At 39.0% G+C, this 25,565-nt stretch overlaps 1 protein-coding gene across 1 annotated transcript in view; it reads right to left on the bottom strand.

Annotated features, from left to right (window-relative positions):
* The window catches only part of SCMH1 (sex comb on midleg homolog 1 (Drosophila)), a 157,803-nt gene that overhangs the window by 16,667 nt on the left and 115,571 nt on the right, over positions 1–25,565 (bottom strand). The gene's annotated exons all lie outside the window — the stretch shown is intronic.

The raw sequence follows: 25,565 nt of genomic DNA, 5'->3' as shown, positions 1-25,565 counted from the left end.
TTTGTGTCAGTAGTTTCTCTTATCAAGAGCTGGGCACTCTTCTAGTTGCTGCCTGCCACCTGGCACTGTGGTGGGGAGAAGAAAGGGTGGGCACAGAGAAGAAGCTGTACTAAACAGCTGTTTCCTTGGTCTTCACAACAACATGGTCAGCAATGACATTTTCTCCCCTGATTTCTCCCAGGCTTTCATTTGAGTAGGGGGTATTCTTCTTTCTTGCATGGCTGGTGACTCACTAGCTGAAGGGGTAGGAGAGCAAAATCTCTTTGCTATTAAATATAAGAAAGATAAGAGCAATAGTTGTGTGGCCTATGGATGGACTGTCATCATCTTTGGGTCTCAGGTTTACCATCTGCAAAATGAAGGGGCTGAGCCAGATGCTCTCTGAGGAGTCTATAATTCTAATCCTAAGGATAAGCAACATGGAGAAAAAAAATGGAAAACTAAAAGTGGAGATGTGGTATGTGCAGTGACAGGAGAAAAAGAAAGAAAAACTGAAAAGGGTAAACGAGACAAATTGAACACATACATTTAATTTAACTCTGTTTTTCTCCTAAAACTCATTAAAATGAACTAGATGATATTAAGGAGACAATAATAAAATTTTGGAAGTTGGAAAGCAGACCGAAAAGGTAGCAAGTGACTTAGACCCCAAAAAGCTGCACCTTGAAGCAGGAATGGGGAATGATGAGAACCAAGCTGTTTCACCTTATAATTTACAAAAAGCCAAAGAACTGGCAAAATAGGTGCCTCTGGAAGTGTATGTGAAGTTAGATCTAATAAAAGAAGGATTTATTGAGGTGTGTGAAGAAATAGGTAGGATTTCCACATCTGACAATGTGACTCTTCTACTGAAACAACTAAAAATGCAGGAACTCAGAGAAATAAGAAGAGTAATAAAAATAAAGACAGTAACTATGAAAAGACATCTATAAGAATGTTCATGATAGTTTATCCATAATAACCCCAAACCATAACCAACCCAAGTGTCCATCAGCAAGAGAAGAGATACACAAATTATGGTATAGTTATACACCAAATAATGATGTTTCAATCAATGACAGACTGCTTGTACAACCGTGGTCCCATAGGAGCTGAAAAATTTCTACCGCTTAGTGACCTGGTACCCATGATAAAGTCAGAGTCCAATGCATTACTCACTGTTTGTGGTGATGTGAAAATAAACCTACTGTACTTCCAGTCGCATAAAGTATAGCACATACAATTATGTACAATATGTAATACTTGGTATTAATAACAAATGACTACATTACTGGTTTCTGTATTTACTACAACATATTTTTTATCATTATTTAAAGTATACCCCTACTTATTACAAAAAAAGTTAACTGTAAAACAGTCTAAGGTAGATCCTTCAGAAGACATTCCAGGAGAAGGCATTATTATGATATGAGATCACAGCTCCATGCATGTTACTGTCTCTGAAGACATTCCAGTGGGATAAAGTATGAAAATAGAAAGCAGTGACATTAATGATCTCGATCCTGTGTAAGCTTAAGCTAATGTGTATTTGTGCCTTAGTTTTTAACAAAAAAGTGTAAAAAGTAAAAGATAAAATAAAAATTTTAAAAATACAGAAAAGCTTAAAGAATAAAGATATCAAGGAAGAAAATATTTTTGTATAGCTGTATAGTGTGTTTGTTTTAAGCTGAGTGCTATTATAAGATTTCAAAAATTAAAAAATTTGAAGTTTACAAAGTAAAAAGTTACAGTGAACTAAGGTTAATTTATTATTGAAGAAAACTAAAAACAATTTAGTAAAGCCAAAGTGTTTATAAAATCTACAGTAGTGTACAGTAATGTCCTAGGCCTTCAAATTTACTTACCACTCATTGACTCATCCAAAGTAACTTTCAGGCCTACAAACTCCATTCATGGTAAGTACCCTATACAGGTGCCATTAAAAAAAATATATATTTTTTTTTTTTTTGGAGTCGGAATCTCATTTCATCACCCAGGCTGGAGTGCAGTGGCATGCTCACAGTCACCCCAGTGTCGAACTGCTGGGCTCTGGTGATCCTTCCGCCTCAGCCTTCCAAGCAAAAAAAGTATTTTATACCATATTTTTACTGTACCTTTTTAAGTTTAGATATACAAATACTTACCATTGTGTTGCAATGACCTACAGTATAGTAACATGCTGTACAGGTTTGTGGTCTAGGGGCAATAGGCTATATCATTTAGTCTAGGTATGTAGTAGGCTATACCATCTAGGTTTGAGTAAGTACACACTATGATGTTCACACAACAGTGAAATCACCTAATGATGTATCTCTCAGAACGTATTCATTTAATGGAATATCACTTGGCAGTAAAAGGTAAAAAAAGAACTACTGGCCGGGTTCGGTGGCTCAGCCTGTAATCCCGCACTTTGGGAAGCCGAGTTGAGTGAATTACCTGAGCCCGCGGGTTCGAGACCCGCCTGGGCAACCTGGCAAGACCTCATCTCTACAATAAATTAAAAAAAAATTAGCCTGTGTGGTAGTGCACGCCTGTAGTTCCAGCTACTTGGAAGGCTGAGGCGGAAGGATCACTGGAGCCCAGCAGGTCGAGGCTGCGGTGGCCGGGAGCGGCCACTGCACTCCAGTCTGTGTGACTGAGTGAGACTCCAACTCAAAAAAAAAAAAAAAAAAAGAACTACTGATAGGCATAACAACATGGGTGATTTTCAGAATAATTTCGAGTGAAGAATCCAGATACCAAAGAGTGCATATAGTATAATTTATAGTAAGTTCAAGAACAAGAAAATCTAATCTATGGTGATGAAAATCAGAACAAAGGTTGAAGTGAAAACTGATGGTAAGGAGGCATGAGGAATCTTCTATGAGTGGCAAAAATGTCTTCTATCTTGATGGAGGTTGTAGTTACATGAGTGCTTACATTTATTAAAGCTCATTAAATTGTACACTTAATATCTGTACATTCATATATGTAAACCTTACCTCTATTAAAACACACATACACACAAATATAACTGAAAGGGGTTTAGTCTTTTTGCCTCAGTAAAACCATTAGAAAGCATTCAGACATTCTACTGCAGAACAAGCAGTAGCCTATCCCTTACCCCCTCAGCAAATCTCTATCAGATGCAAGACTAGGACAGCCCAACCTTTCAATACATGGTTTATCATAATAATCTCTGGTAAACTTTTAGCTTCCTTGTCAAGGGCGAAGATCAAAGATCACCCTTTGGCTGGCCTAAGTCATAAAAGTAATAACACAGTCAAGGAATTTGTGAGTTACAAATGTCTGAGTTTGTGAATTGTAAATGTTTAACAAGTCTCTTGCAGGAAACTGCCCCCCCCAGGGTTAACCTAAGTAGTCCTTTGTGATCTGTGTGACACAAATAAACCCCACCATGGCAGTAATCATATGACTAACACACCCATCTGCCTGCTTTCCATCACCTGATGTCAGTACCTATACTTGCCTGCCCCTTCATGATGATGTGGAGCAGACCATCACCCAATCACCTTAATGATCTTCCCCCATCAAGGGGAATGGTTAAAAGGACTCAACAACAAGCAACCAGCGGCCATTGCCTTGCTAGACTCTGGTGTGGCCAAGTGCTCTTGGAGCTATGGCTGTTGCCATGCTTCCTGGCTTTGGCCTCCTCCCCCACCTTGGGGAGGTGAATCCTCTCTCCTTTCCCTTTCTCTAATTTACTTTTAAATACACTTTTCTTTCTTAACCTTTTTGTGTGTTGCAATTCTTTTCATTTACTTGGATCTCTGGGTTACCAGTGCCGTGCATCCCCTCGCCTCTCCACCTATCCATCCACCCTTACCCTGTCTGTACCCTAACAGTAACTAGTTTGGGGATGATTAAAAAAATTTCTACATGAATTAAATGATGAAATATAAAAGGCAAAACTATAAAATCTTCATAAGACTCTGTCAGTTTTAAAATATGGCCCCCAAATTCCTCAACATCCCTTCTATTGATCTCTGCCAGATTTGATTAATAGACTACGTTGGAAATGACTCTGATTAAGAAACTGACAGCTTACACTTCCTGTTTCTTGGGACATTTGCTGTTAGATCCCAACTACCATGGGTGAGGAAGCAAAGCCACCCTGTGGAGAGGTTTATTTGGAGATAAACCAATAGCCAGAACCAACTTGTCAGCCATGTGGTAAAAATGGATCCTCCAATCCTAGTCAATCCCAGCAACAGAGACAAGCTGTCTGCACCCAGTCCTACCTACATTATTATTATTATTTTTTTTTTGAGTGGGAGTCTCACTCTGTTGCCCAGGCTGGAGTGCAGTGGCACACTCATGGCCACCCCAACGTTGACCTGCTGGGCTCCAGCAATCCTTCTGCCTCAGCCTTCCAAGTAGCCAGAACTATAGGTACGCGCTACCATGCCAGGCTAATTTTTTAATTTATTGTGGAGATGAGGTCTCGTCAAGTTGCCTGGGCTGGTCTTGAATCCACAGTTCAGGCAATCCACTCCCCTCGGCCTTCCAAAGTGCTGGGATTACAGGCTGAGCCACTAAGCCCAGGCCCTACATTATTGTTTTAATCTGTGAATTTTGTGATGGTTTGTTACACTGCAAAAGATTATTGGAATAGATTCTGGTACTAGAAATAGGGTGCTGTAGTGACAGAAGCCTAACAACACATGGCATTGGCTCTGAAACTGGACAGGAGAAAAAGCAAAAAGGGCCACAGAAAGAGCATTAGTGAAAGCTGGAAGAACCTCTAGAAGAGTTTTGATGGAAGCCTAAAGGTTTTCAAGGAAGCTGTCTGTGAGAGTTTAAGGGAAAGTGAGGAAAATCATATTGAAAAATTGAGAAAGGGGACACTTGCTAGGAGGTGACTGAAAGTTTGACAAGACTTGCCTACAGTAACATGGCAATAAGAAACGTACCTGATGAACTCAAAGAAATAGCTAAGGATTTTTTCTGACAAAGTAATGAAAGTGCCACTTGGCTTCTCACTGCTTATGATAAAATGAAAGATAAGAAGTGAGTTTTTAAAATGCACATACACACACACGCACACACGCACACACGTGGGCACAGGTGCCATTCCCACGACTTGCAGAATTTACAAATAAAGTTGCTTCTTATCTCCAGTCTCTCCAGTAGGCAAACAATTGTAAATCAGGAAAGGGTCTCAGGCCAAAGACCAACTGCAGAATAGGACAGTAAAATCCTTTGTTAAGATGTCAAGCTGGGCTCAGTGGCTCAGCCTGTAATCCCGAGCTTTGGGATGCCGAGGTGAGTGGATTGCCTGAGCCCGTGAGTTCGAGACCCGCCTGGGCAACTTGATGAGACCTCATCTCTACAATAAATAAAAAAATTAACCGAGCGTGGTAGCGTGTGCCTGTAGTTCCAGCTACTTGGAAGGCTGAGGCGGAAGGATTGCTGAAGCCCAGCAGGTTGAGACTGCGGTGGCCGGGAGTAGCCACTGCACTCCAGTCTGAGCAACAGAGTGAGACTCCAACTCAAAAAACAAAAGATGTCAGAAAGCTGTAAGATCATATGTCACAGACTTTCAGACCAAAAGGCTCTCTAAGAACCTTAAGAGCAAGGCTTGCAGATTATTTGCTTTAAACAACAGGATTTTTAAGACTCTTAAGAGTATTGTATTGTCCCATAGCAGCTACATGAAAGCCCTAGGTAGAGAAACACGTATTTTTAAGAGATTTATGGCTGTGGTTTTTGTCTGATGACATGAATTCTGCTAGTATTCAAAGAAAATCCCTCAAATATCTCTTTTTTTTTTTTTGAGTTGGAGTCTTAACTGCCCAGGCTAGAGGGCAGTGGCACGCACACGGCCACCCCAGTGTCGACCTGCTGGGCTCCGGCAATCCTTCCACCTCAGCCTTCCGAGTAGCAGGGACTACAGGTGCGTGCCCGGCTAATTTTTGATTTTATTGTAGAGTTGAGGTTTTGCCAAGCTGCCCAGGCTGGTCTTGAGCCTACAGGCTCAGGCAATTCACTCGCCTTGGCCACCCAAAGTGCTGGGATTATAGGCTGAGCCACTGAACCCGGCCAATCCCTCAAATTTTTAAGAGAATCATTCTGGTAGGAGCATTGACAGCTTAAACTAAAGGGGACAAAGATGGAAAAAAATGGAGTCCTTTGGATGTCCTACCTTTTACAGGATGGAAGAAGATTAAGAAGGCAATCTCAGTATTCTTTGGGAAAAGAATGGATGATTCAGAGGACAAAACCAAGAACAATGGAAAATAACTCCCAGAAAGTGATACTGGACCTAATATAATTAAGGAGTTGGCAACATGTGCCCAGCTGGATTTCAGAATTTCTATTAGACCAGTGACTGCTGCATGCCTCTAGTTTTCCTCCCTTTTGAATGAAGTATTCATACAAATTATTGTATGTCTTTCACTACTATATGTTGGGTATGTGTTGAGCAGACAATTTATTTATTTCATAGGTCTTCAGATCAAGAACCCCACTCAAGGAGGTATATCTGAGAAACCACACCTATGAGACCTCATGCACCTGGACCTGATCAAGATGCTGAGATCCCAGACCTTGAGCCTGATGGTATAAAAGGATGAGACTTTAGATGGAGAATCTTGTGAGGAGAAGAATAAATTATGCAAGTGGGAGAAATGTTGATAATTTATGTTCAGAGAGTAGACTGGGGTAGTTTCAAAATATGATGCATAATTCTTTGACCCTCCTTTCATTGAGTGGTGGAGTCTAGTTTCCTTCCCTTGAATCTGGGCTCTGTGACTGATAGATCAACAGAGTATAGTGGCAATAACACTATGCTAAGTTTGGGGCTCAGGGGTTAAGAAAACGGTAGCTTCCACTTCCTGTCTCTTGGGACACTTGCTCTTGGAACTCAGCCACTATGGTATGAGGAAGCCCAAGCTACCCTTTGGAGCAGTCCATGTGGAGAACCAACAGTTGGCACCGGTTTTGCTAAGTTATGTGAATGAATGATTGTCAGCCCCAATTGAGCCACCCCTATGGATGAGCTATATTATTTAACATAGAATATAATGATATTTTCTTTTACAGTTTGTGCTTATTGTTTTGTTGTAAAAATAATTCCTAATCTTGAGGTCATAAGAATATATTCGTATACTGCCATGCTTTGGTTTTCTACTGCATCCATGAAATCAGGATTGTAGGCTATTAAAACAATTCAGAGAAGGGTCTGGCACATAAGGAGCTTGGAAGTTGCCACTTTATCTAAAAACAAGTAAAAACAATCCTTCTTAGAGCTTTCAGAGAAGTGAGGTCACAGGGCAAATTACTGGCTCCTGAATTTAAAGAGATAGACAAGTGAATAGAGAGAACCACAACTTATTAGACTAGAGACTCATGAGTAGAAACCTCTGTGGAACCAGTAGAAAACCCAGAGTATACTCGATGAATTGCTGGAGGCTCAGTGAGGACAAGTTTGATATTTTAAAAACTCCAGGGAGTCCCAGTCATGGGGAGAAGGGCACACTTTTGTTAGTTTTACTTACCTCCAGGAGCTCAACCTGATTCTCACAGTAAATACTGGAGAAAAATCTCATTAGGCTTCTTGCAGAGGGAGGGGAAGAGGAACCATGTATTTTGAAATACAGGGTACTTTGTTTTTCTTAAAAAGATCTTCCCTTAGGGGTGGGATTGGCAGTTGAGGGGAACTGCTAGGGGAGGGGAGGGCATACCTTATCAACAGGGGGACCTGTATGATCAATGTTTAAATACCTAGTTCTGAAATGCACCCCACATTTTATAATAAAATTTTTTTAAACAAGAAAAGAAATTAAAGAAGACACAAATTAAAAAAAAAAAAAAAAGGTCTTCCCTCAGAAGAAACTATTTTACCACAGCCTAAACTACTGGGGATTTTTCAGAGCCTAACTGACCTGGAAGAACAGAAATAACCAACTCTAGCCTCCCATGTGGGAGAAGGGAAATAACTGATTCTAGTCTACTCTAGTTGTTCTATCCAACCTAAGGGTATAGGGGGACAACTGAGGAGCACTTGTGAAATTCACAGCCCAGGGTCACTGGTTTAGTAAAAGACTGAGATCTAATCATAGGGCTATAGAATGATTCCCTTCCCCCACACCACATTCCCTTTTACCTAGTATATCATGCCAGTTATCACAAAATAATTACAAGGTATATGTATGCTCAAAGACAAAAAACACAGTTTGAAAAAACAGAGCAGGTATCAGAAGCAGACTCAGATATGGAAGGGATGCTACAATTATCAGCCTGGAAATTTAAAACAACTACGATTAATATGCTGAGGTCTCTAATGGATAAAGTAGACAGTAAGCAGAGAGACAAAAATCCTAAGAAAAAAATAAAAAAGAAATACTAGAGATAAAAACACCACAGCAGAAATGAAAAATGCCTTTCATTGACTCATTAGTAGACCAGACACATTTGAAGAAAGAATCACTAAGCTTGAGGATATTTCAGTGGAAACATCCAAAGTTAAAAGCAGACAAAAAAGACTGAGGAAACCCCCCCCAAAACAGAACAGAACATCTGAGAACTGTGGGACAACTACAAAAGGTAAATATATATATATAAAATATATGTTATATTATATGCAATAACATTATTTATAAATTATATAAATAAATAATATTGTGTATATAAACCCCCCAAAATACTTAGGCATATCATTTTCAAACTACAGAAAATCAAAGATAAAGAAAAAAATCTTGATAGACACCAGAGGAAAAAAGCACCTTACCTATAGAAGAGCACATATAAAAATTACATTCAGTGTCTCCTAAGCAACCAGGTAAGAAAGAAGAGCGTGAAATATTTAAAGTGTTGATACCCTGCAAAATTATCCTTCAAGTATAAGAGAGAAACAAAAACAAAGAAAAATTGAGGGAGTGTGCTGCCAGTAGATCTGCCTTGTAAGAAATGTCAAAATAAGTTATTTAGAGAAAATGACAAAGATCAGAAACTTGGATCTATATAAATAAAGGAAGAAAATTTAAAAAAGGAATAAGTCAGCCAAGCCCAGTGACTCATGCCTGTAATCCCAGCATTTGGAGAGACTAAGGCAGGAGGATTGCTTGAGCACAGGAGTTTAAGACCATTCTGGACAACATAATGCGACCTCATTTCTGCAAAAAATATTAGTCAGGTGCAGTGGCTTTCATCTATAGTCCCAGCTACTCAAGAGGCTGAGGTGGGAGGTTCACTTGAGCCGAGGAGTTCTAGGCTACGATGGGCCATTGTACTCTAGCCCGGGAACAGAGTGAGACTCTGTCTCAGAAAAAACAAAATACAAAACAAAACAAACAAAAAAACAAAAAAAATAAAGAAAGAAAGAAAAGGAATAAGTGAAGAAAAAATGAAAACTTTTATTTTTCTTGTTCTTAATTGACCTAATAGATAAGTTCGTTCAAAGTAATAATACCAACAATATATTTAACAACGTATGTTTGTGTGTGTCTGTGTGTATATGCTTAGGTATAAATGAAGTAACTAATAGCAGTCATACAAGGGATGGGAGAGAGAAATTAGATTATAAGATATTTATACTACCTGTGAATAGTGTTATTTGAATGTGAACTTGGACTAACTGTAAATGTATACTGAAAATTCTAGGGTAACCACTAAAACAAGTGAAAAAGAAATATAACTGCTCTGCTAAGACAGGAGAGAAAATGAATTATACAAAACGTTCAATTAAAACCACAAAAGGTAGCTGGGCATGGCAGCGCACGCCTGTAGTTCCAGCTACTTGGAAGGCTGAAGCGAAAGGATCGCCGAAGCCCAGCAGGTTGGGGCTGGGGTGGCCGTGAGTGTACCACTGCACTCCAGCCTGGGTGACAGAGTGAGACTCAAAAAAAAAAAAAAACCACAAAAGGGCCGAGCTTGGTGGCTCAGCCAGTAATCCCAGCACTTTGGGAGGCCAAGGAGAGTGGATTGCCTGAGCCCGAGATTCGAGAGCAGCCCAGGCGACTTGGCGAGACCTTGTCTCTACAAAAAATTAAAAAAAATTAGCCAGGTGTGGTAGTGCACACCTGTAGTTCCGGCTACTTGGAAGGTTGAGGTGGAAGGATTGCCAGAGCCCAGCAGGTCCATGCTTGGGTGACTGTGAGTGTGCCACTGCACTCCCACCTGGGTGACAGAATAAGACACCAACTCATAAAATAAAAAAAAAGCCACTAAAGGTCTGCCTCCCAAAGAGTAGAAGAAAAAAATAGGAACAAAGAAGAAGGGAAATAAATAGAAAACAGTATTAAATATGGTATAAATTAATCCAACTATAATAATAATCATTTTAAATGCCAATGGGTTAAATATGTCAATTAAAAGACAGAGATTATCAGAGTGGATCAAAAAACAAGACCCAACAACATGTTGCCTGCAAGAAACTCACTTTTAAATACAGACAAATTGATTAAAAGTAAATAGGTGATGACAGACATACCATACTAACACTAATCAAATGAAAGCTAAAGTAAGCTATATTAATTTCACACAGAGCAGACTTCAGAGCAAGGGAAATTATCAGGGAAAGGGAGTGGTCTTAGATAATGACAAAGAGACCCATTCTCCAAGAAGACATATTAATTCTTAATGTGCATGTACCTAATAAAAGAGTGTCAAATATGTGAGGCAAAACTGACAGAACTGCAAGGAGAAATAGATGAATCCACTCTTATAGTTGGAGACTTCAACATGTCTCTATGAGAAATGGACATATCCATAAGGCAGAAAATCAGTAAAGACACAATTGAACTCAACAGCACCATCAATCAACTGGAATATAGTTGGCATCTATCAACTTACTTCATCCAACAACAGCAGAATACACATTCTTTTCAACCTCATGCGAAACATTCAGCAAGACAAACCACATCTGGGCCATAAAACACACAATTAATTTTTAAAATTAATTAATTAATTAATTTTGAGTTGGAGTCTCACTCTGTCGCTCAGGCTGGAGTGCAGTAGTTGACCTGCTGGGCTCTGGCGATCCTTCCGCCTCAGCCTTCCAAGTAGCTGGAACTACAGGCACGTGCAACCATGCCTGGCTGATTTTTTGATTTATTGTAGAGACGAGGTCTCACCATGTTGCTCAGGCTAGTCTTGAAACTGTGGGCTCAGGCAATCTTCTTGCCTTGGGCCCCCCAAAGTGCTGGGATTACAGGCTTGAGCTACCGCGCCCAGCCAAAACATACAATTTAAATTTAAAATTAAAAGAATAAAAATCACACAATGCCTTCTCTTGGAATACAATGGAATTAAACTAGAAGTCAATAACAAAAGATAGGTGGAAAATTCCAAAATAGTTGGAGATTAAACAGCACACTTGTAAACAACACACAGGTCAAAGAAGAAACAGCAAGATAAATTTAAAAATATCTTGAATTAAGTTAAAGTGAAAATACAATTTATCAAAATTTGTGGGATACAGTAAAAGCAATGTTTAGAGGAAAATTTATGGCACTGAATGCAGATATTAGAAAAGAAGAAAGATCTAAAAGCAGTAACCTAAGCTTCTACCTTAGGAAACTAGGAGCAAATCAAACCCAAAGCAAGCAGAAAAATAAAAAATAGTAAAAATTAAAGCAGAAATCAATAAAATTGAAAACAGGAAATCAACAGAGAAAATCAATGAAACCAAAATATGGTTCTTTGAAAAGATAACTAAAATCATTAAGACAGCTGGGCTTGGTGGCTCAGCCTGTAATTCCTCGCCTTGGGAGGCTGAGGTGAGTGGATTGCCCGAGCCCGTGGGTTTGAGACCCACCTGGGCAGGCGAGACCTCATCTCTACAATAAATAAAAAAATTAGCTGGGCGTGGTAGCGTGCCCCTGTAGTTCCAGCTGGTTGGAAGGCTGAGGCGGAAGGATCGCCGGAGCCCAGCAGGTCAAGGCTGCGGTGTGGCCAGGAGCAGCCACTGCATTCCAGTCTGGGCGACAGAGTGAGGCTCCAACTCAAAAGAAAAAAAAAAATCATTAAGACTTTAGCCAGGGTAATTAAAAACAAAACAGAGCAATGACACAAATTACTAATATCAGAAATAATAAAGGGGATATTACTATGGATCCTGTGGTCATTAAAAGAATAAAGAAATACAATGAACTATGTCCAAAAATTTGATGACAGTTGAAATGAACCAATTTCTTGAAAGGCAATCTGCTAAAACTCAAACAAGAAGAAACAGACAATCTGAATAGGTTTATACCTATTGAGGCATTTAAATAAACAATTAATAATCTTCCAAAACAGAAACTACCAGGCCCAGATAGGTTCACAGGTGAATTCTATAAAATACTTAAGGAAAAATTATGCAAATTATTCACAATCTCTTATAAGTTAGAAGCAGAGATAATACTTTCTAACTGGCCAGCATTACTCTAATACTGAAACTAGATAAAGATATAACAAGAAAAGAAGTATCTCTCATGAACATAGATGCAAAAATCATCAACAAAGTATTAGCAAATTTAGTCCAACAATGTATAAAAAGAACTATATGCCATGCCCAATGAAATTTATCCCAAGCAGGCAAGGTGGCTCAAAATTCAAAGATCAATTAATGCAATCTATCATATCAAAGCCTAAATTAAAAAGTCATATGATCATAACAAGAGGTGCAGAAAAAACATTTGATAATATCCAACACTCATACATGATAAAAACTCTCAGAAAACTAGAAATAGAGGGAAATGTCCTAAATTTAATAAATAACTTCTACAAAAAAACTTAGAGCTAATATCATACTTAATGGTGAGAAACTAGAAGCTTTTCCAGCAAAATCAGGAACGAGACAAGATTGCCCCCTCTTACCACTCCTTTTCAACATCATACTGGGAGTCCTAGTGAATACATTAAGACAAGAAAAAGGAAGAAAAAAAGAAAGGAAATAGAGGATATGTAGACTGGGAAAGAAGAAATAAGACTTTGTTTTCAGATGACATGACTGTCTATGTAGAGAATACAAAAGCATTTACCAAAAAACATCCTGGAACTAGTAAGTGATTGTAACAAGAATGCAGAATACAAGATTAATATAAAAAAGTTAATCGTTTTCCTATATACTAGCAATGAACACATGAAATTTAAAATTAAAAGCACAATACAGGCTGGGTTCGGTGGCTTAGCCTGTAATCCCAGCACTTTGGGAGGCCAAGGCATGTGGATTGCCTGAGCCTGCGGGTTCGAGACCAGCCTGGGCAATTTGGTGAGAACTCATCTCTAAAATAATAATAAAAAAATTAGCTGCGCATGGTAGTTCTGGCTACTTGGAAGGCAGAAGTGGAAGGATCACCTGAGCCCAGCAGGTCGATACTGGGGTGGCCTTGAGTGTGCCATTGCACTCCAGCCTGGGCGATGGAGTGACTACAACACACACACACAAACACAATACAATTGACATTAAAACCAAAAAATGAAATATTTAGATAAAAATCAGACAAAATATATAAAAGATTTATATGGGGAAATGAATGAAATAAATAAAAAAGTACTAAATAAATGGGGAGATATTCCATGTTCATGGATAGGAAGACTCACTACTGTCAAGATGTCAGTTCTTCCAAACTCTATCTAAAGATTCAGTGCAATTTTAATCAAAATCCCAGAAAGTTACTTGGTAGATATCAACAAACGTAATCTAAACTTTTTTCCCCACACTGTTGCTACCTCTGAAGGTTAATCTATACTTTATACAAAGATGCAAAAGACTCAAAATAAAGTTGAAGGAATGATACTACCTGACTTCAAGACTTCCTATAAAGCTACCATAATCAAGACAGTGTGATACTGGCTAAGGAATACACAAATAGACAAACAAAACTTATTAGAATCCCAGAAATAACCCCAAATAAGTATAGTCAACTGATCTACGACAAAGAAGCAAAGGCAGAACAATGGAGCAAAGTTACTCTTTTCAACAAATGCTGTTTGGACAGCTAAAAATCCACATGGAAAAAAATTAAACTAGACAAAGATCTCACACTTGAAAAAAAACTAACTCAAAAAAAAAGATAATAGACCTAAATGTAAAATGCAAAACAATAAAATTTCTAGAAGATAACATAGGAAAAAAATCTAGACGACCCTGCACTTGACAATGACATTAATTAAATTAAATTAAATTAATTAATTATTTTTTGAGTTGGAGTCTCACTCTGTCACCCAGACTGGAGTGCAGTGGCATGCTCCCGGCCACCACAGCCTCGACCTGCTGGGCTCCGGCGATCCTTCCACCTCAGCCTTCCAAGTAGCTGGAACTACAGGCTTGTGCTACCATGCCCGGCTAATTTTTTTTTTTTTATTGTAGAGATGAGGTCTCGCCAAGTTGCCCAGGCGAGTCTCGAACCCGCGGGCTCAGGCAATTCACTCACCTCAGTCTCCCAAAGTGCGGGATTACAGGCTGAGCCACCAAGCCTGGCCGACGATGACATTTAGACATGATACCAAAAGCATGATCTATGAAAGATACAACTGATAAGTTGGACTTTAAAATATCTCTGCAAAAGGCACTGTCAAGAGAATGAGAAGTTACACAGCCTGCAAAAAAATATTTTTAAGTGATATATTTGATGAAGAACTGTTATCCAAAATATACAAAGAAATCTTTTTTTTTTTTTTTTTTGAGTTGGAGTCTCACTCTGTCGCCCAGGCTGGAGTGCAGTGGCATGTTCCCAGCCACTGCAGCCTCGACCTGCTGGGCTCAGGTGATCCTCCCGCCTCAGCCTTCCAAGTAGCCGGGACTAGAGGCACGCGCTACCATGCCCAGCTAATTTTTTGATTTATTGTAGAGACGAGGTCTCACCATGTTGCCCAGGTTGGTCTCGAACCCGCGGGCTCAGACAATCCTCTCGCCTCGGCCTCCCAAAGTGCTGGGATTATAGGCTTGAGCCACTGCGCCCGGCCACAAAGAACTCTTAAAACAAGAAAACAAAATTATATTTAAATTATTAAGAGAAAGTCATTTTAAATATAGATATGTATACATGCATACACATATATATTTTGTACAATGTATGGGGTACATGTGAAAGTTTGTTACATGTATATAATGTATAGTGATAAAGTCAGGATATTTAGGGTGTCCATCTTAACATACTTTATATGATGAGGCAAAAGATACTATCTGACCTCAAGATCCTGGCATTCATCACCCTAGTACAATATATTTTTGTTTACTATAGTCACTCTGCTATCAATTATTGAATTTATTCCTTCTATCTAACTGTATGTTTGTGCCCTTTAATCCACTTCTCTTCATCCTCCTCCCTTCACCCCATTTACCTTCCAATCTCTGTTATCTATCTTTCCATGCTCTACTTCCAAGTGATCAATTTTTTAGCTCTTGTATATAAGAGAGGACATTCAATATTTGTCTTTTTTGCCTGGTTTCTTTCACTTAAGATAATGACCTCCAGTTCCATCCATGTTGCTGCAAATACATAATTTCATTCATTTTTATAGATGAATAGTATTCCATTGTATAAATATGTGACATTGTCTTTATTCATTCATCCATCGATGGACATTTAGGTTGATTCCATATCTTGGTTATTGTGAATGGCGTGGCAATAAATATGAAAGTGAAGGTACTCATTTGTTATATCTTTTTCATGGGGTAGATGCCTAGTAGTGAGATTACTGAATTGAATGATAATTCTACTTTTAGTCTTTTGAGAAATCTCTACAATGTTTTCCACAGTGGCTGTACTAGCTTACATGACCACCAACAGCATATGAGTTTCCATTTTTACACATTCTTGCCAATGTTTTTTTTGGTCATTTTATTAATAGCCATTCTGATTAGGGTAAAATGATGCCTCATTGTGGTTTTGATTTGTATTTCTCTGATGGTTAGTGATGCTGAATATTTTTTCATATACAAGTTAGCCATTTTTTTTTTTTTTTTTGAGTTGGAGCCTCACTGTCGCCCAGACTGGAGTGCAGTGGCTGCTGCCGGCCACCGCAGCCTCAACCCGCTGGGCTCTGGCGATCCTTCCACCTCAGCCTTCCAAGTAGCCGGAATTACAGGCATGTGCTACCACGCCTGGCTGATTTTTTGAATTATTGTAGAGATGAGGTCTTGCTGCCCAGGTGGGTCTCAAATACACGGGCTCAGGCAATCCACTCGCCTCAGCCTCCCAAAGGCGCGGGATTACAGGCTGAGCCACAGAGCCCGGCTAAGTCAGCCATTTTTATGTCTTCTTTTCAGAAATGGTTTTCTTTTTTTTTTTTTTTTTTTTGAGTCGGAGTCTCACTCTGTCGCCCAGACTGGAGTGCAGTGGCTACTCCCGGCCATCGCAGCCTTGACCTGCTGGGCTCCGGCGATCCTTCCACCTCAGCCTTCCGAGTAGCCGGAACTACAGGCGTGCACTACCACGCCTGGCTGATTTTTTGATTTATTGTAGAGATGAAGTCTCGCTGCCCAGGCGGGTCTCGAACCTGCGGGCTCAGGCAATCCGCTCACCTCAGCCTCCCAAAGGCGCAGGATTACAGGCTGAGCCACTGAGCCCGGCTCCAGAAATGTTCATGCCCTTTGTCCACTTTTTAAGTTTCTTCTTTTTTCCTATTGAGCTGTTTCAGTTCCTTGTATATTTTGGATACTAGATGAATAATTTGCAAATATTTTCTCCCATTCAGCAGTTATCTTCATTTGTTGGCTATTTCTTTTGCTGTGCAGAAGCTTTTTAGTTTAATTAAGCCCAATCTGTCTATATTTGACTTTGTCAACCATGATTTTGATCTTTAGTAATGAGTTCTTTATCTAGACCAATGTCCAAAGAGAGGTTCCCTAGGTTTCCTTCTAGTATTTTTGTAGTTTTGGGTCTTATGTTTAAGTCTTTAATCTAGTTTGAGTTTTTTGTACATAATGAGAGATATGAGTTCAGTTTCACTTTCCTGTATGTGGCTATCCAATTTTCTCAGAATCATTTATTGAAGAGGGTGTCTTTTCCCCAATGTCATTTATTGTCAGCTTTGTTGAAAACCAGGCAACTATAAACATGTGGCTTTATTTCTGGGCTCTCTACTCTGTTCCACTGGTTTGTGTGTTTTTATACCAATATGCTGTTTTAGTTACTACAGTCTTGTAACATTATTTGAAAACAGGTAATGTGATGCCTCCAGCTTTATTCTTTTTGCTCAGGATTGCATTAGCTATTTGGGCTCTTTTCTCATTCCATATAAATTTTAGAATTTTTTTTCTAGTTCTGTGAAAAATGACATTGGTATTTTGACAAGGATTGCATTGAATCTGTATGCTTTGGGAAATATGGTCATCTTAATGATATTAATTTTTCTAATCCATGAGCACAGGATGTTTCTCCATTTAATGTATCCTCTTCAATTTCTTTAATGAGTGTTTTTAAATTTTCCTTATAGAGATCTTGTACCCTCCTTGGTTAAATTTATTCCTAGGTATTTTTTTGTAGCTATTATAAATGGGATTTTCTTCTTGAGTTCTTTTTCAGCTAGATCGTTATCGGTATATAGAAATGCCACAGATTGATGTATCTTGATTTCATATACTGCAACTTTACTGAATACATTTATCAAACCTAAGACTTTTTTTGTTGGAGTCTTTAAATTTTTCTAGATATAAGATCATCAATAAAGAGGGGGAAATTTGACTTCCTCTTTTCCAATTTGTATGCCTTTTATTTCTTTTTCTTGATTGCCATGACTAAGACTTCTAGCACTATGTTCAACAGAAGGGGTGAAAGTAGGTATCTTGTTCCAGTTCTTATAAGGAAAGGCTTTAAGCTTTTCCTCATTTAGTGTGATATTATCTGTGGACCTGTCATATGTGACATTCACTATGTTGAAGCATGTTCTTTCTATGCCTGGTTTGTTAGGTTTTTATCATAAAGAGATGCTGAATTTTATCAAATGCTCTTTCTGCGTCTGTTGAGATGATTATATGGTTTTTGTCCTTCATTTTGATATGATGTATCACATTTATTGATTTGTGTATGTTGAACCATCTTTGCACTTTTGTGTAAACCCCATTTGATCATAGTGCATTATCCTTTTAATATGCTGTTGAATTTGGTTTGCTAGTATTTTGTTGAGAATTTTTGTATCTATGTTCATCAGGGATATTAGTGTCTTTTTGTGGTGTCCTTGTCTGGTTTTGGTATCAGGGTGATGCTGGCCTTGTAGAATAAGTTATGGTGAGTTCCCTTCTTTCTGAGTTTTTGGAATAGTTTCTGGAGTATTAGTATTAGTTCTTCCTTGTATGTTTGGTAAAATTAGGCAGTAACTTCATCTGGTCCTGGGCCTTTCTTCATTGGGAGATTTTTGAAATTACTGATTCAATCTTGCTACTTGTTACTGGTCTATTCTGGATTTCAATTTCTTCCTGAATCAATCTTAGTAGGTAGTATATGTCCAGGAATTTGTCCATTTCCTGTAGGTTTTTCATTTTGTCAGTGTATGAGGTCTGACAATTAAGTTCCCAAACTAATCCTAGAAAAAGTACTACATACCTCATTGCTGAATATCACTGTGGTTACCTTCCAAACACTCCCCTTGGGAAGCTATACACTGATACCAACCATTGGGGGCTAAATCTGGTGAGTAGGGAGGGTGCTCCGATAAAGTTGCTTACTGGATTAAAAACTCCCTCACAAACAATGTTGTGTGAGCTGATGCACTGTTGTGATGCAAGAGCTCCTTTGGGACCGTTTTTGCACACATCTTTCTCATGCTGAGATTTTAAGATTTTCCTGTTTCTCTATCGACGTTTATTTGGTCTGCTATGCTTCAGTTCTGCTCATTACTGGCAGTCTTGACCTCTCTTCATCAGTGACACTTTCTGTCCTTTCAGAAAAACATTCAATCCATTTGTACACTGCCATTTTCTTCATGGCATTATCCCCATAAACTTGGACTAACATGTTCCTGATTTCACCTCCACTCTTGCCAAGTTTAACAAGAAATTAATGTTTGTTCGTTGCTCTAATTCAAGCTCTGGCATTCTCGCAACAGCACACAAAAACAATAACGAACACCACTCAGCAAGGCACCACTACACACTGACACGAACACAGCTATGAGACACTGATATACCAAGGTTATGAAACTTTACTGAGTTGTTTGTTTAGTGCTGCCAAAGCAAGCACACAGTGGAAAGTTCACGAACTTAATAGTCACACCTTGTAAAGCTGTTCATAATAGTTTCTGATGATTTTTTTTGGTTTTATTTGTATTTTTGTGGGTATTAGTTGTAATGTTTTTGTATGCAAAAGGATTTTCTATTTTCTGATTTTATTTGGGTCTTCTTCTTTTCTTGGTTAGTCTAGCTAGTGATGTATTAACTTTTTCTTTTCAAAGAACAAACTTTTCGTTTTGTTGATTTTATATATATATATTTGGTCTTTATTTCATATGGTCCTGAACTAATATTTATTATTTCTTTTCTTTATTAATTTTGGGTTTGGTTCATTTTTACTTTTCTAGTTCCTTGAATGCATTGTTAAGATTGTTAATTTGTAATCATTCTACTATTCTGATGTACTTATTGATATACAAATCCCTCTTAGCACTACTTTTATTGTATCCCATAGTTTTGGTGTGCTATGTTTTCATTTTCACTTGCCATAGTTTTGGTGTGTTATGTTTTCATTTTCATTTGTTTCAATATGTATATATTTTTTTATGAGTTGGGCCCTTACTCTGTCACCCAGGCTGAAATGCAGTGGGATCATTATGGCTCACTGCTGCCTCAAACTCTGGGACTCAAATGATCTTCTCAAATCAGCCTGCTAACTACAGGTGTGCACAGTCATGCCTGGTTAATTTTTTTTTTTTTTTTTTTTTGGGTAGAGATGAGGCCTTGCTATGAAGCCTGGGCTTGTTTCAAACTCCTAACCTCAATCTATCCTCCCACCTTAGCTTCCTGAGTCACTGGGATTACAGGTATGAGCCACCGTGCCTGGACAAGAAATTTTTTGATTTCTATCTTAATTTCTTATTGACCCAATAGTCATTCAGGAGTATGTTGCTTAATTTCCATGAATTTGCGTAGTTTCCAAAGTTATACTTGGTATTGATCTCTAGTTTTATTCCATTGTGGTCTGAGAAGATACCTGATATGATTTTGATTTTAAAAATTTTGTTGAGACTTATTTTGTGGCCTATCATATAGTATATCCCAGCATACAGAAGGATCGCTGGAGCCCAGAAGGTCAAGGCTGCCACTGGGCTCCGGCGATTCTTCCGCCTCAGCCTTTCAAGTAGCTGGAACTACAGACGTGTGCTTCCACGCCCGGTTACTTTTTTTGATTTATTGTAGAGATGAGGTCTCGCCAAGTTGCCCAGGTGGGTCTTGAACCTGCGGGCTCAGCAATCCACTCACCTCAGCCTCCCAAAGGCGCGAAATTACAGGTTGAGCCACCGAGCCCGGCTCTATTTTATATCTTTTATGTAGATAATTTAATCCATTTACATTTCAAGGTTATTATTGTGAAATTTTCTTTTTTCCTTTCTTTTTCTGTTATTATCATTGTGGCTTGGTAGATTTCTGTAGTGGTACCATTGAGTACTTTCTCTTCCTCCTCTGTGTGATTGCTTTACCAATGAGTTTTATACTTTTATGGGTATGGCATAGGATGGTAAACATTGTCCTTTTATTTCTGAGTTGAAGATTACCTTAAGCATTTCATATAGGGCCAATCTAGTGGTAATGATTCCTTCAGCATTTGCTTGTCTGGGAAGTATTTTATTTCTCCTTCATTTATGACAGATAATTTTGATGGACGTGGTATTCTTTTCTGACAGCTTCTTTTCCTGTCAGCAGATTTTTCTTTTCTTTACGAGATGGGGTCTTATTCTGTTGCCCAGATTGGAGTGCAGTCGTGTAATCATTGCTCACTAGAACCCTGAATACCTGGGTTCAAGTAATTCTCCCACCTGAGCCTTTGATTAGCTGGAATTACAGGCATATGCCACCACTGTGGGGTACTTTTTAAGATTTTTTTTTGTACACATTGGGTCTCACTTGGTTGCCCAGGCTGGTCTCCAATGCTTAGCCTAAAGCAATTCACCTGCCTTGGCCTCCCAAATCACAAGGATTATAGATATGAACTATTGTGAATGGCCTAAAACTTTGAATATATCATTCTCCTGGGTTCAGGTGATCCTTCTGCCTCAGCCTCCTGAGTAGCTGGAACCACAGGTGCATACCACCACGCCTGGCTAATTTCTTAAAATTTTTTTGTCGAGATAGGGGTCTCACTATGTTGCCTAGGTTGAAGAATTCCCTTGTATCTTTATGAAAATCAGTATTTTGAATTCTTTATCTGGGATCTTGAGAATTTTTTTATTAAGACATTGCTGGAGAGTTACTGTGTTCCTTTGGAGGTGTCATATTTCCTTGCTTTTTCATGTTTCCTGTGTCCTTACATTGATATCTGCATATCTGGTTTAACAGTTGTTTCTTTTTACTTTTGAATTTACTTTTATAGTGGTAGACTTCTTCCTGAAGATGTAACTATGATGTTGGTTGAGTAAGACATTCTGGCTTTGATTTTGGGTTTACACTGTAGTATAGTCTCTGTATCTCTGTATAATTTCTTTGCTGTAAACAGTGTGAGAAGTATCTATGATTTCTCTGGTAGGTTAGGGTACATTTGTTAGTGAAGACTGTGGCAAAATTGTGCTGGGGAGTAGGATGCCAAGTGTGTTGGTCTTAAGGCCCCAGCAGTGGTGGTAGTGGGTTGAGTGTACCTATACTTATGCCCTAGGGTGGTGTACACTGTCATCTGTATTGGTGGGTCAATTTTTGAGCCTCTGGTGGCTTGCTCATATGCTAGTGGTGGCAATGGTTGACTGGGCAGATGGGCATATTATTGGGTCTTTGGACATCCGGTGTGGCATGGGGAATGGTGGTAGCAGTGGTGGGATAATTCCTAGGCCTTGAGTACTATGTGTTGGTATCGGCAGTGGCTGTCATGGGTTAGGCAGGCCAGTCTCCAGTCCCACAGTTGGCACCTACAGGTGCAGGTAGCTGAGTTGGTCACAGTTTTGTGTTTAGATACAACCTCAGGCCCCCAGGAGGAATGCACAAGTGTCCAAGGTGGTGGATTGGATTGCACAATCCACAGGAAACCAGGCTATGTGCTGGCTTTCGGAGGGAGAAGTGAAGTCAGGCTTGGCAGGCTTGTGCTCAAGCCTCCCAATGATGAGAGCAGGCACCAGCTTTGGTGGGTAGGTACAGGGTGATCCTCAGGCCCCAGCAGAAATGCTCAGATGAGGGCAGTAGCAGCTGTGCTAAGGCCTGGCCACTGGAGAGGGTGGGGCTGGCCTCAGTGGCCTTATCTCAGGCTGGCAGATGGGGAAAGCATAGCCTTCTCTGCCCCCGTTTCAGTGGGGCTCACTCCTGCAGCCTTGGGCGGTACTAGTTCATACTTCAGTTTTGGTTGCAGGACCACCCTGCCCAGCTCACAACTGAAAGAAAGGCAACTCACACCCTGTTTGCATCCCATTTTCAAACCTGGTGGCTCTCACTTCCCAGAACTGGCAGCTACAGCCTATGCCTCACTTGCTTATCAGTCCTGGCTGTGGGAACCTGGTCCCAGCTCACACCCCAGTCCCAGCAGTAACAGCCCAAGTTTCCCTAACACATTGGTTCCAGCTCTCCTGGGCCCCTGGATAGTGTGTGGTCTGTTAAAGTCTAGGATTGAAAATGGTGCTTTGCTGTAGCCACTTAGCGCTCAGAAAGAGTGTGGGACCCAGCATGAACTTCCTCCCTGGAGCAGTTATGTCTCGTGGTTTCCTGCTAGTACCCTTTATTAGTTCCAGGGATTGGGAAGGTTGAGGGGTGCTCCCATGGCCAGGATAGCATGATTTCATGGTGGATATTTGGGCCACTTGAATTCTTTCACTTACACTTGAAAAGTGACTCTTGTCTCCCAGCCAGTCTCAGTCAAACAGGCTGCCTCTCTTCCTTCTTTTTCCTCGCTTTCAGTGTTTCCTGTCACTTTTCTGTTGAATTCCAATGTTCTCTCTTGAATAATCTATCTGAAGTATGATTATCTGCATACTATTTTGGTTCTTTTAGGTGGAGGGGGCAAGCATGAAATGCTTCTAGTCAGCCATCTTGAAGTCCCTCCGGTTTCTTATGAAACTAAAAACATTGTTACTATTCAAATCTAGCAGATGTGCTTCTTGGTATTTACCCAAAAGGAGCTGAAACCTTATGCCCACACAAAAACTTACACACAGATGTTTACAGCAGTTTTATTCATAACTGTCAAAACTTTGAAGCAACTAAGATTTCCTTCAGTAGGAAGGAAATAAATCGTGGTACCTCCAGACAATGAAATATTCAGTGCTAAAAAGAAAAGAGCTACCAAGCCATGAAAATGCATGAAAGAAATTTAAATGCAAACTTCTAAGTGAAAGAAGCCAATCTGAAAAAGTGACATCTAGATGATTCCAACTACATGACACCCTGGAAAAGACAAAACTGTGGAGACAGTAAAAAGATCAGGGGTTGCCAGGGATTAGGGGGAAGAGTGAGAGCAATGACTAGGCAGAACACAGAGGGTTTTTAGGGCAGTGAAACTATTTTGCGTGAACCTATCATGGTGAATACATGTCATCGTACATTTGTCAAAACCCGAAGAATATAAACCCTAATACAAACTATGGACTTTGGATGATTATAATGAGTCAGTGTAAGCTCATCAACTGCAATAAATGTACCACTTTAAGACAGTGCTGCTGAATACGAAAGAAAAGCATTAAAGACAATAAATGTACCACTCTGTAGGGGATGCTGATGAATGGGAGGCTATGTATACATAAGAGAAGGGAGTATATAGGAAATCTCTCTACCTTTCACTCAGTTTTGCTGTCAGTCTAAAACTGCTCTAAAAAAATAAAGTCTGTTACAAATTTTCAAAGGACAACAACAACAACAAAAGCTCTTGGTAGCAGATGCAAATCTCCAAGCATGGGGATGTAGAGTTTAAGTATTTTTTAAATGTATGTGTCTAAATGTCCTATATGTATGTAAAATTCTTTTATGTAGAGCATTTTGCAGGACTGGTGTTTTTACCAAACATGCTGCCACTGGAGACCTAAATAATTATAATTTAAAAATTAAATGGCAGAAATGAAAGACTCAATACAAAGTTTGGAAGATATGGTTGAGGAAAACTTGAAGCATACTGAAAACTCTAAGAGAACAGAGATAAAAATAAAGAGAGATATGAATATTAGAGAACTTGTTCAAGAGGGCATCATCTGAATAACATTATGCTAGAAAGAGTGAATAGACAAAAAGTGGGAGAAAATTATTGATGAAATAATTTTTTTAAGTTTGTAAAATGAAAGTATCCAGTATAATAGTTGAAAAGATTTACATGAGAAAACAAACAAATGGGAAACAGTAAATGCATACTTCAACCAAAAAGAGAGATTAACAGAATCTAAGGAAATTGAGAAAGCTCCAGGAGAGATTTCTTCTTGAGTAAGGAATGGATTGAATATTTAATGTGCTGAACATAAAATGAGATGTATACAGTAGGAAGAGAGTTTAAGATTTTATTAATTTCTAGTTCTTTCAGAAATTGCCACAGTGTCTTTTAGAAATTGACCTTACATATGACCTAGCAATTCCCCTATTGGGAATATACCTGGAGGAACTCAAATTGTTCTACAAAAAAGACACCTGCACACGTATGTTTGTTGCAGTTCTATTTACAATAGCAAAAACATGGAACCAACCGTGTTACCCATAGAAGCTGAACTGGATTAAAAAAATGTGGTACATATACACAATGAAATATTATGCAGCCATAAAAAAGGGCAAATATATGGACTTTGCAGTAACTTGGATGGATTTGGAGTTGATCATACTCAGTGATATATCACAGAAACAAAGAACAGAGTTCCATAAGTTCTTACTCATAAGTAGACCTTGAACAATTATAATGCCATAAGAAAGCAACTGGCATTAGTGGGAAACTGTCGGGGCAGGGGTGGGATTGGCAGTTGAGGGAAACTGCTGGGGGAGGGAGGGGCATACCTCATCAACAAGAGTAGTACCTGCATGATGTTTATATACCTAACCCTGAATTGTACCCCACATCTTTGTAATAAAAATTTAAAAAATAAAAGATTGTATTAATAATAAGTACACATTACAACAAAACCATCAAGATTTTCACTGAAAACAAAACGCTATGCAACTAAGAAAAAGTAATCATAGTACATTAGAAACTCAAATGAGAATAGCATTTAACTGGTTATAATAAAACACTACATTTTGATCTAATGAAAGTTATAATACCATAGAATAAGGGAAGGAAAGTATGTGTAGGTAGGCAAGGGGCAAAGAGATTAAGAAGAGTTAAATCCTCATCCTCTAAAGTTGGCAGTCAATAGAAAAATTCCTAAAGCTAAAAAAAGATAGCAATATATTCATGCTATTTAGACATAGAGGTTAATTTAAAAATCAGTTAAGTAGAAAGTGATTGCCTTTGGGGAGAAGTAACTGACAGGGGGTTAAGGGGTCTGTTCTGTTTTTGTAGTAAGTCTTTTTTTTTTTTTTGAGTTGGAGTCTCACTCTGTCGCCCAGACTGGAGTGCAGT

The sequence above is a fragment of the Carlito syrichta genome, unplaced genomic scaffold (assembly GCF_000164805.1).
Source record: "Carlito syrichta isolate Samal-C Ts95f unplaced genomic scaffold, Tarsius_syrichta-2.0.1 Scaffold308579, whole genome shotgun sequence".
Classification (NCBI taxonomy): domain Eukaryota; kingdom Metazoa; phylum Chordata; class Mammalia; order Primates; family Tarsiidae; genus Carlito; species Carlito syrichta.
This window is presented reverse-complemented; position numbering and strand designations above follow the sequence as displayed.